The sequence below is a fragment of the Pipra filicauda genome, unplaced genomic scaffold, assembly GCF_003945595.2.
Source record: "Pipra filicauda isolate LSUMZ 115617 unplaced genomic scaffold, ASM394559v2 scaffold417_size606805_pilon, whole genome shotgun sequence".
Lineage (NCBI taxonomy): Eukaryota > Metazoa > Chordata > Aves > Passeriformes > Pipridae > Pipra > Pipra filicauda.
This window is the reverse complement of record NW_024104551.1, coordinates 284779-292080: the sequence shown is the minus strand read 5'-3', so window position 1 is coordinate 292080 and position 7302 is coordinate 284779.

The following is a 7302-nucleotide window of genomic DNA, read 5'->3' as shown; positions in this document are numbered from 1 at the left end:
TTACTTGGTCAATTTAACAGAAGCAGGAAATTTCTGTTTTTAAAAAAAAATTCTGAAAAAATTACAGTCCTTTACCATGAAATTTCCAGCAGAAATCATTTTAACCATTGAATTCACATTAACCTTTTTTCAATTATATTTTTAGAGGTATAAGTATGGTTATCTGTAGGTGAACTCAACTAGCATTCTGCCTTCAGCATTATCTTCTAATATATTGCTCTATAAATAGTCAAGAACATTATTTTCAGAGGTGTCAAAGCATAGGAGGGATATAATGTTGTTTTTTGACATTTTCCCACATCTTCTGTTTTCTCCATCCTAAATAGATGATAAATTGATTTTTAGCACCTCCCTCACATTACCAAAAAATGTAGCACATTTTTATAAATCCAACAGGGCTTGATTTTTGCTAAAAATGGCAAAATTCTGTTTCTTTTTGCTATAATAAAACATTTTGGTTTCAAGTGTCATTAATTAAAGTTTGGGGGTTTTTCTCATTAATTTCATATATTTTTCACATGCTTTCTCTCTTTGGACCCTTTTCTCACAGAAAGCAAGCTTTCTGTATTCCTCTATTTCTCTATTTTTAAACATCACTTCAGAAAATGTTAGTTGTTTTCAATCCAATTAACCATAGGGCTAGAGTTCTCAAACATATATTAAATTTCTACAGTTTTGTTAAGAAAAAAAAAACAGAACAGCAACAACAATAAAATCCCCTGCCCTCAAAAGAGCTTTGTCTTCTTAGAAAATAGCATCAGTTGATCAAAAGAAACAGATTTATAGGAAGTGCAGTACCATCATTGTGGCTGATGAAACCCTGCCCAATCAATGACTGCATTGATTAAATTATTACTTAATACAGTTACAATGTAGAGGAAGCCACTGAACTCATGACTTCATCTTTTTCTGTTCAGACCCAGCCATGACCTACATGTTCAACATCACATGTGCTGTAATGATTCATTGTAACTTGACTGTGATGTGCTGGGTTGCACTCCCAGAGCTTGACAATTTGTCTGAACATCACTGACCATCTCTGGACTCTTGGCAGGAGTCTAATTCCCTGATTCCCTCTTCCTGGTCATAGTTCGCTGTGGACACTACCTGTACATGTCCACCATTTCCTGTACATAATTCAGAGTGCACACAACTGGATCAGCCAGGACTCTTTCTGTTCATGTGCAGTTTCTCCTTGTCCACTGTTATAAGCTGAGGTTTTCTTACTTGCCTTTCGTTGTTCTGGCAATGGAAAGGTTTCACTGTAGATAACACTGATCAGCTATACATTGCACTTGCAGCAATGAAGATCTAAATAAATGCTGTCACTTCATATAAATAACTGCTGAGAGCCATTTTTCCTCCCATCTATTTCCTCAAGAGGTCTTAGGTTGTTTTTCCATTTCCTGTGCAAATTTTAAATGAAAGAAAACATCACTAAGCCCATTTTTCCACAGCTGAACAAAATCTGGTGGTTTATGTTTTCTTAATTCCTTTAATCTTTATATGATCGAACCCTTCCTATTATTTAACAGTTACGGTAATTTTGATTGTTTTATATTGCAGCTCCCCAAGAAATACTTGTGTCCTTCCTCTCATAAAAGGAGAAAACAGCTTGGGGACAGGACCCACAAATATTTTGTCATACCCTCAGTCAACTTACTCCACAGAAGTTTGTCGGGGGCAGTTGTGTACATAACTGAGCCAACAGCTCTGACTGGTTTGTGTCTCCAACACCCAATGGATACCAAATTGTTTTTCTTTTTGTCTTTATCCTGTAGACAGCAAGGTGCTTGGACAGAGCTGCATACCTGTAGAGGTGACAGAAGAGAGCATTTCCTCCTACAGTCTTGGTGATGTGGAGAACTCTGCCTTATTCATTCATAGAAGAGTTTCCCTTCCACTATTCCACATTTGGCAAAACCTAGTTCCACATGCTTTTCATCTGTCTTGAGAAATTACAGCAAATTGCAAACACTGTGGTGTCAAAAAAACCATAAATCAGCTGACTGCAAACAGCTGGAAATGAAGATTTACAAACCTACAAAGTGTGTGCAATCACAGCACGAGGACAGCTTTTTTTTTTTAGGTAAACAAGATGATTGATTATCTACAGACAAATAAGCTTCCCTGTAAACAGACTAAACATGGGCTCTAACCATGTTGTGATCTTCAAAGGCACTTAATATCAACAGTGTTTGAAAAAAATACCATCTATTGTCTCCTTCTGTGATATATATATATTTTTTTTTTTTTTTTTTTTTTTTTTACTCTCCATTGCCTTATCAGAGATCTGCATGGACATTTATCGCTTTACAGACACAACTTGAGCCCCTGACTCTGTCCTTGCACTTTGGTACTGTCTCCTTTAAAGGAGACTTTTTTTTCCTGAGCTACATAAAAGTAATCAAAGTAGGCAATGCATGGGAAAAGGGTGACACTTTGTGGCAATGCAAGAGAACTAAGGTCCCTTCATCCTTTTTTGTATCATTAATTTTGTGTCTCTCTTCCTGATACCGTTAAAATGTAAAGGTGACAAAAGTAGAATGGACTTTGACCATGATTACACATGGTTATTATTAAAAACAAACTAAAACCTCCAAACCAAGAACATGAGAAGAATTTTCGGGACATGCTTCTGAAATCACAGCTAAGCAAGTCGTTGAAGGGTTACCACAAGTTTTCTGGAAAACCCTTGATATTCTATTCAAACACATTAGAAGTCAATTTAGGAAATAAGAATTTGGAGAAGATTTTGCCCCTCCCAAAACCAAATTAACTCCCTTCCTTTCTAGATAAAATATTTTCTAAATAACTTGAGACATCAGCCACTCTCATCAGATCTTTTATTTTATGAACACTAACGGAAAAATCACTTTTTCTGCAGAAAACTTGGTCTATAATTCATAACTGCTAGAAGTCATCAATGCCTAAATCCAGATTTACCTATGAAAAAAAAGGAGAGATAGAAATTCTGTTGTTGATTTAAAAAGGAATGTGTATGACAACGAAAGTAGTGAAGGCTAAAGAGAATTATCAGTCCTGTTCTGAACAAATCAAATGTTATAAGCTTACACCTTGATTGTCTAATATTTGTGGGAGTTATAAAATGCCAACAGCGTTGAAAGGAAGAGCCTTTCAACTACTTGCACTCTTCACACATCTTCTTTTCATCAGGTCAGTGCAGTAAGTGCTGTCTCCATGCACCAGGATGTCCGAAGATACTTCCACTTTGGTAGGAAATGAATCTACTGGTGAATCCTCCTCCATCTCATTTGATAAGATCATCTTCATCCTGGAATTATATGAGGTGCATACACTATATACTAACAGATGTGAACAATATTTTGGTGAAAGAGTAACTTTCCAGTTCTTTGTGCCCCTGGTAGGACCACTTGACTTGCTAGTGGTGCAGCTTAACTGAAAATCCCACTTCTCTCAAGTGATAGAACTGCCTCTCCCTACATATAAATACATAAAAAAAATATCAGTGGCACTGACAAAGAAAGAGCCTTCATGCTAAACTGATTTTTATGGGTCTGTTCCTTCCAGGAATAATGCTTCACACTTATTTGCTTCACAACACCCATGAAATTAGTGGCATAGTAAGTCCATTCTGAAGAGATAAAAATTTCGATGCAGAGTGGTTTTAAATGCATTTTACAATTAACATTGTGCAAAGAAGCAGCAGCTGGGAGTCCTACTTCAAGAGCTCTCTTTTAGCAGATTGTTAACTTTCGAGTAGAAGAGCATTTGCATAGTTATCAGGAGTCGGACTGGGTCAGTGTAGCAGAGAGTCGGACTCGAGGCAATGAAATAATGCAGAGCACTAAATCAGGGGGGAAGCTATCACCCCCCACCATACCCATGGAAATGTTAATATTGCTGAGAAAAAAATCAAAGGGAGATCAGGTGCCATTCAATCCACTACCTTCAGGCACTGGGTTTAGCCTGCTAAACCTACTGGCTGGCTGATTTCCCAGTGGTCCCTCTATTTTGTCAACAGAGGAGAGGAGCTCCGAGGTGGGAGTCATTCAGAGATCCCAGGATTATGTCTGGTTTTAATTCAATGGCTGGCTGTGATGAAGTACAAGAACGTTTAATCCAGGTATCTAAGTGCATGAATGGCTTCAGGCTCCGAGTCCCGGAGGGACTTAAAAGACCATTTATTTCACCTCTTTGCCCTGAAGCACGATTACTTAGACACCAACTTCATTCCCAACACAGGCTTTTCCAATCCTGTTTAAGGACCTCCAGTGATGAAGGTCCTCACAGTTTCCAGGCAATCAATCCCAGTTTGATATTGGGAAGATTTTTGCTGTGCTGCAATTCACATAAAAACTCCCCATGGCTGTGTTTTGGTTTCCATAGTGCAGGCATGTCTTCTTTTGAGCAAGATCTTGAAGTGTCCATTGCAGTCAGTGGAGCATCAGATGATTTTAATTTCAGCAACTGAAGAAGCTGTTCAGTCTTTCTTCTTACTTTCCAGGTTTATGTTTATTCTTGGTTAATATTTAATAACTGCACACTACTAGGTCCAAAAGTTCCATCATTCTTCACACATTACTAGACCTGAAAGAAAGTAAATGTATTCACATCTTCTAGAGGCTTTTGAGATTTCTGCTGCACAAAATAAAGTTTTCTATTTTCACTTTACAGTCTTTTTGGCTCATATTTGACCCATGTTGTTCTCTATCTCTCAGACACCCTTTCCATAGATTAGCTGTGGTCATACCCCATCCTGTAATTGTGTAGTTGACTATTTTTTTTCAAATTTAACACCTCAAACTTATCTCTGCTCACTTAATCTCATTCAATCATTCCTTTTAGCAAGACTGTTTTGCCAATTTTCAAGTTTACTTTTAGTTCTATTCATTTCATTTAATGTACCTGTTTTCTCTCTCAGGTTTATTTGATCAGCAAACTGAAAAAATAAACTCTTTTTTTAATTGTTTACACAGTTAATTAATGCATTGACCAGTTACAATGTAGATTTCTCCAAGACTCCACAACCATATTCTTTCTCTTTTGAAATTGTTAACTTCTTTATGTGAATGGTTATCAGACTCATGTGGTGGTGATTCCATGTTTTCATGTTTCGGTTCCTCAGTTGTTAGATCACCTGAGAGCATAAAATAAACCTTTTAAAATTAAGTTTTGGTTTTCACTGTTTACTTTTACCATCTTTATCCAGAAAGCTTTTAGTTCTGTCTTAGAAGAAAATTGCAGTGGTTTGATGTATTCATATAATTTGCTCTTGATTGCTACTGGTTTAGATATTCAATTGTTAAGGTAGAAATGGTTACTAAAAATGTAAGATTATTTTAACTGGAAATTTATCAGGTCTTTGTAACTACTTTTTCATTTCTGTTTTCCTACTCAAAGCAGAAAAGTCAGAAATCTTATCCTTTTATCACTGTATTAGTATTTCCAGACATCTGCTACTCATTGACCTTTTACGGGGAAACTTAAGAACGACATTAACTTGAGTATCAGATCAAGATTTTCCATGATGTTTCACTTGCTACTCAAAGTATGATTCCTTGTTACCCTTGATGCCTCTTACACATTGCACTCCATACTGCTTTTTAGTCTTTCTGGCTTTCTGTCTACATGTTGACGTTATTTTATTTAATTTTACATTTATGTTCATTTTTATTAATCTCAGTTTCTATTTCTTGTTTCTTTTTGTATCTGAGTATAAGCTTTAACTACTTTGTTGTTTCATTAAAGTGCTACCCTTTATGTGCAATGGAATTGTTTACTTATGCAACTGCTTTATCTTTTTTCAAAGAAATGTCAAGCCTCCTTCAATTCACCTTTTCTGAAATTATAGCTGGAAGTTATCTAACACTACTAATGACAGAAAATCTTGGTGCACAGGGCTGTGTCTCTTACTCTTTCTTTTTTCCCTTTTTTTTTTTTTCTTTCTGAATGATCCTCCGTCATTTCCTGTTCATAGTGAAGTCATATGTAATTGTCTCAAAGCTGGGCTGAAGCAAATAAGTTGTAGCTGTGTTTATGCACTAAAGTTTTTAAAACTTCTTGTTTATCTTCATATTTCTCACGTCAGTATACAAATACCCAGGATGTTCAGCACACACATTATTTTCTTCTTGTTCCTGATATTACAAACCCGAGGTAAATGAGTCTATCCTCTTTTTCCATGAGGGAAACTGCTCTCTAAGCAAAGTGCTCATAGAAACTGACCACCCAGAGGTACATGATGCAAGTCTACATCAACCAACACTATATGTGCACCCTTGTACCCAATGTACGACTTCTGTCTTTTGGTGAGGCACCTACATCTCTCCCAGCTTTTCCAGCCAGTATCCAGCAGTAGTTCTGTTCCGCGTGGCACTATTTGCCCAGAGTCATTCACGTTCATGACTTCAATAACTCCAAGAGCACATTAAGCCTAAACAATCTACTGGCAGTACCTCATATTCAGGATGTTGGGGTTTCAATTTCTGGAAAAAACGGGTCATTCTGAAATCTAAAATATTTGAATTGCTTCTTTGTGTTTCTTCTCAAAGGTAGTTACTCCGAATTTCACATTTCTGAAAGAATGAAACTTTTTCTATAGTGTCATCATTTTAATCTTCTGTCAGAATCAGCATATCCACTTTTGATCCAAGGTCACCAGTGAGGATAAAGTGCATGTTATGTACCAGAGAAATTAACATTCAACTTCTGTTTTGGGGATTGACTGGGTATATATGATTAGATCTTAAGCTCTTGGTATTGCTTGATCAACTCAACTCCCAGAATTCATTAGCTGGCTTTAGCATCTCGTGTTAGAGTGACTGACTAAAAGCAACATCCCAAATACTTTAAAGCATCACTTCCCTTTCAGAAAAAAGTTATAGATTGTGTGATTGTACCATTTCAAAATAAAAAAAGAAAAGAAGTCAACACAATGTGGTTTGTAAATTAAGAGTGGGACCCTTTTCAAATAATGGTATTTGTAAAATATACCATTGTATAAAAAAGGAAGAAAAAAAATGTCCCAGATTGAAGATATTGTGTGGCTGTTTAACAAATACTGATTTGGATGATTCTGATTATTTGTACAATTTATCCTGAAGTGTCAGAATATTACACACTTTGCTGGCAATATAAAAGGTATTTTTTTGATTAAAAAAAAAAAAAAGAAAAAAAAAAAAAGAAAAGAAAAAAGCAGCTAAAAATTTCTAGACTTCTCTCTTATTTGTTTCTGCACAAGTGGGTACCAGATTTTAATAAAGGATTCCCATGTCACATTATGACTCTAAATTGTCACACTAGAAATTATTCACACAG